This window comes from Megalopta genalis, unplaced genomic scaffold (assembly GCF_051020955.1).
Source record: "Megalopta genalis isolate 19385.01 unplaced genomic scaffold, iyMegGena1_principal scaffold0164, whole genome shotgun sequence".
Classification (NCBI taxonomy): Eukaryota; Metazoa; Arthropoda; class Insecta; order Hymenoptera; family Halictidae; genus Megalopta; species Megalopta genalis.
In genome coordinates this window covers 352,941-363,661 of record NW_027476233.1, presented here as the reverse complement: position 1 = coordinate 363,661, position 10,721 = coordinate 352,941, and positions in this window count along the sequence as shown.

The window sequence follows — 10,721 nt, the reverse complement described above, 5'->3', positions numbered from 1 at the left end:
TGATTTGATGCTAAATCATGAGTTTCGCATGGATTAGAAGCTAACACGTTTGCTTCGCCTGCATTTGAAGCTATATCATTTATATCGCAAGTATTTGAAGCTAAATCATTTGTTAAGCATGGATTTGAAGGTAAACCTTCTACATCGCATTGATTTGAAGCTAAATCATGTGTTTCGCATAGATATGAAGCTAACTCGTTTGCTTCGTCTGCATTTGAAGCTGTATCACTTATACCGCAAGTATCTGGACCTAAATCATTTGTTTCGCATGGATTGAAAGCTAAGCCTTCTACTTCGCATTGATTTGAAGCTAAATCAAGTTTATCGCATGGATTTTGAAGCTAACTCGTTTGATCGTCTGTATTTGAAGCTATATCACTTATATCCCAAGTGTTGGGAGCTAAATTATTTGTTAAGCATTGATTTGAAGGTAAACCTTCTACATCGCATTGATTTGAAGCTAAATCATGAGATTCGCATGGATTAGAAGCTAACTCGTTTGTTTCGCCTGCATTTGAAGCTATATCATTTATATCGAAAGTATTTGAAGCTAAATCATTTGTGTTGCATGGATTTGAAGCTAATCCTTCTACTTCGCATTGATTTGAAACTAAATCAAGTTTATCGCATGGATTTTGTGGCTAACTTGTTTGATCGTCTGCATTTGAAGCTATATCACTTATATCCCAAGTGTCTGAAGCTAAATCACTTGTGTTGCATGGATTTGAAGCTAATCCTTCTACTTCGCATTGATTTGAAGCTAAATCAAGTTTATCGCATGGATTTTGAAGCTAACTGGTTTGATCGTCTGCATTTCAAGCTATATCACTTATATCCCAAGTGTTTGAAGCTAAATCAATTGTTGGGCATGGATTTGAAGGTGAACCTTCTACATCGCATTTATTTGAACCTAAATCATGAGTTTCGCATGGATTAGAAGCTAACACGTTTGCTTCGCCTGCATTTGAAGCTATATCATTTATACCGCAAGTATCTGAACCTAAATCATTTGTTTCGTATGGATTTGAAGCTAAGCCTTCTACTTCGCATTGATTTGAAGCTAAATCAAGTTTATCGCATGGATTTTGAAGCTAACTGGTTTGATCGTCTGCATTTCAAGCTATATCACATATATTCCAAGTGTTTGAAGCTAAATCAATTGTTGGGCATGGATTTGAAGGTGAACCTTCTACATCGCATTTATTTGAACCTAAATCATGAGCTTCGCATGGATTAGAAGCTAACACGTTTGTTTCGCCAGCATTTGAAGCTATATCAATTATATCGCAAGTATTTGAAGCTAAATCATTTGTTAAGCATGGATTTGAAGGTAAACCTTCTACATCGCATTGATTTGAAGCTAAATCATGTGTTTCGCATAGATATGAAGCTAACTCGTTTGTTTCGTCTGCATTTGAAGCTGTATCATTTATACCGCAAGTATCTGAACCTAAATCATTTGTTTCGCATGGATTTGAAGCTAAGCCTTCTACTTCGCATTGATTTGAAGCTAAATCAAGTTTATCGCATGGATTTTGAAGCTAACTCGTTTGATCGTCTGCATTTGAAGCTATATCACTTATATCCCAAGTGTTTGAAGCTAAATCATTTGTTAAGCATGGATTTGAAGGTAAACCTTCTACATCGCATTGATTTGAAGCTAAAGCATGAGTTTCGCATGGATTAGAAGCTAACACGTTTGTTTCGCCTGCATTTGAAGCTATATCATTCATATCGCAAGTATTCGAAGCTAAATCATTTGTTAAGCATGGATTTGAAGCTAATTCTTCTACATCGCATTGATTTGAATCTAAATCATGGGTTTCGCATAGATATGAAACTAACTCGTTTGTTTCGTCTGCATTTGAAGCTGTATCACTTATACCGCAAGTATCTGGACGTAAATCATTTGCTTCGCATGGATTGGAAGCCAAGCCTTCTACTTCGCATTGATTTGAAGCTAAATCAAGTTTATCGCATGGATTTTGAAGCTAACTCGTTTGATCGTCTGCATTTGATGCCATATCACTTATATCCCAAGTGTTTGAAGCTAAATCATTTTTTAAGCATGGATTTGAAGGTAAACCTTCTACATCGCATTGATTTGATGCTAAATCATGAGTTTCGCATGGATTAGAAGCTAACACGTTTGCTTCGCCTGCATTTGAAGCTATATCATTTATATCGCAAGTATTTGAAGCTAAATCATTTGTTAGGCATGGATTTGAAGGTAAACCTTCTACATCGCATTAATTTGAAGCTAAATCATGTGTTTCGCATAGATATGAAGCTAACTCGTTTGCTTCGTCTGCATTTGAAGCTGTATCACTTATACCGCAAGTATCTGGACCTAAATCATTTGTTTCGCATGGATTGAAAGCTAAGCCTTCTACTTCGCATTGATTTGAAGCTAAATCAAGTTTATCGCATGGATTTTGAAGCTAACTCGTTTGATCTTCTGCATTTGAAGCTATATCACTTATATCCAAGTGTTTGAAGCTAAATCATTTGTTAAGCATGGATTTGAAGGTAAACCTTCTACATCGCATTGATTTGAAGCTAAATCATGAGTTTCGCATGGATTAGAAGCTAACACGTTTGTTTCGCCTGCATTTGAAGCTATATCATTCATATCGCAAGTATTCGAAGCTAAATCATTTGTTTCGCCTGCATTTGAAGGTATATCATTTATATCGCAAGTATTTGAAGCTAAATAATTTGTGTTGCATGGATTTGAAGCTCATCCTACTACTTCGCATTGATTTGAAGCTAAATCAAGTTTATCGCATGGATTTTGAAGCTAACTCGTTTGATCGTCTGTATTTGAAGCTATATCTCTTATATGCCAAGTGTTGGGAGCTAAATTATTTGTTAAGCATTGATTTGAAGGTAAACCTTCTACATCGCATTGATTTGAAGCTAAATCATGAGTTTCGCATGGATTAGAAGCTAACTCGTTTGTTTCGCCTGCATTTGAAGCTATATCATTTATATCGCAAGTATTTGAAGCTAAATCATTTGTGTTGCATGGATTTGAAGCTAATCCTTCTACTTCGCATTGATTTGAAACTAAATCAAGTTTATCGCATGGATTTTGTGGCTAACTTGTTTGATCGTCTGCATTTGAAGCTATCTCACTTATATCCCAAGTGTTTGAAGCTAATTTATTTGTTAAGCATGGATTTGAAGGTAAACCTCCTACATCGCATTGATTTGAAGCTAAATCATGAGTTTCGCATGGATTAGAAGCTAACACGTTTGCTTCGCCTGCATTTGAAGCTATATCATTTATATCGCAAGTATTTGAAGCTAAATCATTTGTTAGGCATGGATTTGAAGGTAAACCTTCTACATCGCATTAATTTGAAGCTAAATCATGTGTTTCGCATAGATATGAAGCTAACTCGTTTGCTTCGTCTGCATTTGAAGCTGTATCACTTATACCGCAAGTATCTGGACCTAAATCATTTGTTTCGCATGGATTGAAAGCTAAGCCTTCTACTTCGCATTGATTTGAAGCTAAATCAAGTTTATCGCATGGATTTTGAAGCTAACTCGGTTGATCTTCTGCATTTGAAGCTATATCACTTATATCCACGTGTTTGAAGCTAAATCATTTGTTAAGCATGGATTTGAAGGTAAACCTTCTACATCGCATTGATTTGAAGCTAAATCATGAGTTTCGCATGGATTAGAAGCTAACACGTTTGTTTCGCCTGCATTTGAAGCTATATCATTCATATCGCAAGTATTTGAAGCTAAATCATTTGTGTTGCATGGATTTGAAGCTAATCCTTCTACTTCGCATTGATTTGAAACTAAATCAAGTTTATCGCATGGATTTTGTGGCTAACTTGTTTGATCGTCTGCATTTGAAGCTATATCACTTATATCCCAAGTGTTTGAAGCTAATTTATTTGTTAAGCATGGATTTGAAGGTAAACCTCCTACATCGCATTGATTTGAAGCTAAATCATGAGTTTCGCATGGATTAGAAGCTAACACGTTTGTTTCGCCTGCATTTGAAGCTATATCATTTATATCGCAAGTATTTGAAGCGAAATCATTTGCTAAGCATGGATTTAAAGGTAAACCTTCTACATCGCATTGATTTGAAGTTAAATCAAGTTTTTCGCATGGATTTTGAATCTAACTCGTTTGATCGTCTGCATTTGATGCCATATCACTTATATCCCAAGTGTTTGAAGCTAAATCATTTTTTAAGCATGGATTTGAAGGTAAACCTTCTACATCGCATTGATTTGAAGCTAAATCATGAGTTTCGCATGGATTAGAAGCTAACACGTTTGTTTCGCCTGCATTTGAAGCTATATCATTTATATCGCAAGTATTTGAAGCTAAATCATTTGTTAAGCATGGATTTGAAGGTATACCTTCTACATCGCATTGATTTGAAGCTAAATCATGTGTTTCGCATTGATATGAAGCTATCTCGTTTGTTTCCCCTGCATTTGAAGCTGTATCATTTATACCGCAAGTATTTGAAGCTTAATCATTTGTGTTCCACGGATTTGAAGCTAATCCTTCTACTTCGCATTGATTTGAAGCTAAATCAAGTTTATCGCATGGATATTGAATCTAACTCGTTTGATCGTCTTTTTTATGCCATATCACTTATATCCCAAGTGTTTGAAGCTAAATCATTTGTTGCGCATGGATTTGAAGGTGAACCTTCTACATCGCATTGATTTGAAGCTAAATCATGAATTTCGCATGGATTAGAAGCTAACTCGTTTGTTTCGTCTGCATTAGAAGCTGTATCATTTATACCGCAAGTATCTGAACCTAAATCATTTGTTTCGCATGGATTTGAAGCTAAGCCTTCTACTTCGCATTGATTTGAAGCTAAATCAAGTTTATCGCATGGATTTTGAAGCTAACTCGTTTGATCGTCTGCATTTGAAGCTATATCACTTATATCCCAAGTGTTTGAAGCTAAATCATTTGTTAAGCATGGATTTGAAGGTAAACCTTCTACATCGCATTGATTTGAAGCTAAATCATGAGTTTCGCATGGATTAGAAGCTAACACGTTTGTTTCGCCTGCATTTGAAGCTATATCATTCATATCGCAAGTATTCGAAGCTAAATCATTTGTTAAGCATGGATTTGAAGCTAATCCTTCTACTTCGCATTGATTTGAAACTAAATCAAGTTTATCGCATGGATTTTGTGGCTAACTTGTTTGATCGTCTGCATTTGAAGCTATATCACTTATATCCCAAGTGTTTGAAGCTAATTTATTTGTTAAGCATGGATTTGAAGGTAAACCTCCTACATCGCATTGATTTGAAGCTAAATCATGAGTTTCGCATGGATTAGAAGCTAACACGTTTGTTTCGCCTGCATTTGAAAGTATATCATTTATATCGCAAGTATTTGAAGCGAAATCATTTGTTAAGCATGGATTTGAAGGTAAACCTTCTACATCGCATTGATTTGAAGCTAAATCATGAGTTTCGCATGGATTAGAAGCTAACTCGTTTGTTTCCCCTGCATTTGAAGCTATATCATTTATATCGCAAGTATTTGAAGCTTAATCATTTGTGTTCCACGGATTTGAAGCTAATCCTTCTACTTCGCATTGATTTGAAGCTAAATCAAGTTTATCGCATGGATATTGAATCTAACTCGTTTTATCGGCTGCATTTGATGCCATATCACTTATATCCCAAGTGTTTGAAGCTAAATCATTTGTTGCGCATGGATTTGAAGGTGAACCTTCTACATCGCATTGATTTGAAGCTAAATCATGAGTTTCGCATGGATTAGAAGCTAACTCGTTTGTTTCGCCTGCATTTGAAGCTATATCATTTATATCGCAAGTATTTGAAGCTAAAACATTTGTGTTCCACGGATTTGAAGCTAATCCTTCTACTTCGCATTGATTTGAAGCTAAATCAAGTTTATCGCATGGATTTTGAATCTAACTCGTTTGATCGTCTGCATTTGATGTCATTTCACTTATATCCCAAGTGTTTGAAGCTAAATCATTTTTTAAGCATGGATTTGAAGGTAAACCTTCTACATCGCATTGATTTGATGCTAAATCATGAGTTTCGCATGGATTAGAAGCTAACACGTTTGCTTCGCCTGCATTTGAAGCTATATCATTTATATCGCAAGTATTTGAAGCTAAATCATTTGTTAAGCATGGATTTGAAGGTAAACCTTCTACATCGCATTAATTTGAAGCTAAATCATGTGTTTCGCATAGATATGAAGCTAACTCGTTTGCTTCGTCTGCATTTGAAGCTGTATCACTTATACCGCAAGTATCTGGACCTAAATCATTTGTTTCGCATGGATTGAAAGCTAAGCCTTCTACTTCGCATTGATTTGAAGCTAAATCAACTTTATCGCATGGATTTTGAAGCTAACTCGTTTGATCTTCTGCATTTGAAGCTATATCACTTATATCCAAGTGTTTGAAGCTAAATCATTTGTTAAGCATGGATTTGAAGGTAAACCTTCTACATCGCATTGATTTGAAGCTAAATCATGAGTTTCGCATGGATTAGAAGCTAACACGTTTGTTTCGCCTGCATTTGAAGCTATATCATTCATATCGCAAGTATTCGAAGCTAAATCATTTGTTTCGCCTGCATTTGAAGGTATATCATTTATATCGCAAGTATTTGAAGCTAAATAATTTGTGTTGCATGGATTTGCAGCTCATCCTAATACTTCGCATTGATTTGAAGCTAAATCAAGTTTATCGCATGGATTTTGAAGCTAACTCGTTTGATCGTCTGCATTTGAAGCTATATCAATTATATCCCAAGTGTTTGAAGCTAAATCATTTGTTAACATGGATTTGAAGGTAAACATTCTACATCGCATTGATTTGAAGCTAAATCATGAGTTTCGCATGGATTAGAAGCTAACACGTTTGTTTCGCCTGCATTTGAAGCTATATCATTCATATCGCAAGTATTCGAAGCTAAATCATTTGTTAAGCATGGATGTGAAGCTAATCCTTCTAGATCGCATTGATTTGAAGCTAAATCATGGGTTTCGCATAGATATGAAACTAACTCGTTTGTTTCGTCTGCATTTGAAGCTGTATCACTTATACCGCAAGTATCTGGACCTAAATCATTTGTTTCGCATGGATTGGAAGCTAAGCCTTCTACTTCGCATTGATTTGAAGCTAAATCAAGTTTATCGCATGGATTTTGAAGCTAACTCGCTTGATCGTCTGCATTTCAAGCTATATCACTTATGTCCCAAGTGTTTGAAGCTAAATTATTTGTTAAGGATGGATTTGAATGTAAACCTCCTGCATCGCATTGATTTGAAGCTATTCATGAGTTTCGCATGGATTAGAAGCTAACACGTTTGTTTCGCCTGCATTTGAAGCTATATCATTTATATCGCAAGTATTTGAAGCTAAATCATTTGTTAAGCATGGATTTGAAGGTAAACCTTCTACATCGCATTGATTTGAAGCTAAATCATGTGTTTCGCATAGATATGAAGCTAACTCGTTTGTTTCGTCTGCATTTGTAGTTGTATCATTTATACCGCAAGTATCTGAACCTAAATCATTTGTTTCGCATGGATTTGAAGCTAAGCCTTCTACTTCGCATTGATTTGAAGCTAAATCAAGTTTATCGCATGGATTTTGAAGCTAACTCGTTTGATCGTCTGCATTTGAAGCTATATCACTTATATCCCAAGTGTTTCAAGCTAAATCATTTGTTAAGCATGGATTTAAAGCTAATCCTTCTACATCGCATTGATTTGAAGCTAAATCATGGGTTTCGCATGGATTAGAAGCCAACTCGTTTGTTTCGCCTGCATTTGAAGCTATATCATTTATATCGCAAGTATTTGAAGCTAAATCATTTGTTAAGCATGGATTTGAAGGTAAACCTTCTACATCGCATTGATTTGAAGCTAAATCATGAGTTTCGCATGGATTAGAAGCTAACACGTTTGCTTCGCCTGCATTTGAAGCTATATCATTTATACCGCAAGTATCTGAACCTAAATCATTTGTTTCGCATGGATTTGAAGCTAAGCCTTCTACTTCGCATTGATTTGAAGCTAAATCAAGTTTATCGCATGGATTTTGAAGCTAACTGGTTTGATCGTCTGCATTTCAAGCTATATCACTTATATCCCAAGTGTTTGAAGCTAAATCATTTGTTGGGCATGGATTTGAAGGTGAACCTTCTACATCGCATTCATTTGAACCTAAATCATGAGTTACGCATGGATTAGAAGCTAACTCGTTTGTTTCGCCTGCATTTGAAGCTATATCATTTATATCGCAAGTATTTGAAGCTAAATCATTTGTGTTCCACCGATTTGAAGCTAATCCTTCTACTTCGCATTGATTTGAAGCTAAATCAAGTTTATCGCATGGATTTTGAATCTAACTCGTTTGATCGTCTGCATTTGATGCCATATCACTTATATCGCAAGTGCTTGAAGCTAAATCATTTTTTAAGCATGGATTTGAAGGTAAACCTTTTACATCGCATTGATTTGAAGCTAAATCATGAGTTTCGCATGGATTAGAAGCTAACAGGTCTGTTTCGCCTGCATTTGAAGCTATATCATTCATATCGCAAGTATTTGAAGCTAAATCATTTGTTAAGCATGGATTTGAAGGTAAACCTTCTACATCGCATTGATTTGAAGCAAAATCATGGGTTTCGCATAGATATGAAGCTAACTCGTTCGTTTCGTCTGCATGTGAAGCTGTATCACTTATACCGCAAGTATCTGGACCTAAATCATTTGTTTCGCATGGATTGGAAGCTAAGCCTTCTACTTCGCATTGATTTGAAGCTAAATCAAGTTTATCGCATGGATTTTGAAGCTAACTCGTTTGATCGTATGCATTTCAAGCTATATCACTTATATCCCAACTGTTTGAAGCTAAATCATTTGTGTTGCATGGATTTGAAGCTCATCCTTCTACTTCGCATTGATTTGAAGCTAAATCAAGTTTATCGCATGGATTTTGAAGCTAACTCGTTTGATCGTCTGCATTTGAAGCTATATCACTTATGTCCCAAGTGTTTGTAGCTAAATTATTTGTTAAGCATGGATTTGAAGGTAAACCTCCTACATCGCATTGATTTGAAGCTAAATCATTAGTTTCGCATGGATTAGAATCTAACACGTTTGTTTCGCCTGCATTTGAAGCTATATCACTTATGTCCCAAGTGTTTGAAGCTAAATTATTTGTTAAGCATGGATTTGAAGGTAAACCTCCTACATCGCATTGATTTGAAGCTAAATCATGAGTTTCGCATGGATTAGAATCTAACACGTTTGTTTCGCCTGCATTTGAAGCTATATCATTTATATCGCAAGTATTTAAAGCGAAATCATTTGTTAAGCATGGATTTGAAGGTAAACCTTCTACATCGCATTGATTTGAAGCTAAATCATGAGTTTCGCATGGATTAGAAGCTAACTCGTTTGTTTCGCCTGCATTTGAAGCTATATCATTTATATCGCAAGTATTTGAAGCTAAATCATTCGTGTTCCACGGATTTGAAGCTAATCCTTCTACTTCGCATTGATTTGAAGCTAAATCAAGTTTATCGCATGGATTTTGAAGCTAACTCGTTTGATCGTCTGCATTTGATGCCATATCACTTATATCCCAAGTGTTTGAAGCTAAATCATTTGTTAAGCATGGATTTGAAGGTAAACCTTCTACATCGCATTGATTTGAAGCTAAATCATGTGTTTCGCATAGATATGAAGCTAACTCGTTTGCTTCGTCTGCATTTGAAGCTGTATCATTTATATCGCAAGTATTTGAAGCTAAATCATTTGTTAAGCATGGATTTGAAGGTAAACCTTCCACATCGCATTGATTTGAAGCTATATCATGTGTTTCGCATAGATATGAAGCTAACTCGTTTGTTTCGTCTGCATTTGAAGCTGTATCACTTATACCGCAAGCATCTGAACCTAAATCATTTGTTTCGCATGGATTGGAAGCTAAGCCTTCTACTTCGCATTGATTTGAAGCTAAATCAAGTTTATCGCATAGATTTTGAAGCTTACTCGTTTGATCGTCTGCATTTCAAGCTATATCACTTATATCCGAACTGTTTGAAGCTAAATCATTTGTTGCGCATGGATTTGAAGGTGAAACTTCTACATCGCATTGATTTGAAGTTAAATCATGAGTTTCGCATGGATTAGATGCTAACTCGTTTGTTTCGCCTGCATTTGAAGCTATATCGTTTACATCGCAAGTATTTGAAGCTAAATCATTTGTTAAGCATGGATTTGAAGGTAAACCTTCTACATCGCATTGATTTGAAGCTAAATCAAATTTATCGCGTGGATTTTGAAGCTAACTCGTTTGATCGTCTGCATTTGAAGCTATATCACTTATGTCCCAAGTGTTTGAAGCTAAATTATTTGTTAAGCATGGATTTGAAGGTAAACCTCCTACATCGCATTGATTTGAAGCTAAATCATGAGTTTCGCATGGATTAGAAGCTAACACGTTTGTTTCGCCTGCATTTGAAGCTATATCATTTATATCGCAAGTATTTGAAGCGAAATCATTTGTTAAGCATGGTTTTAAAGGTAAACCTTCTACATCGCATTGATTTGAAGCTAAATCATGAGTTTCGCATGGATTAGAAGATAACTCGTTTGTTTCGTCTGCATTTGAAGCTGTATCACTTATACCGCAAGTATCTGAATCTAAATCA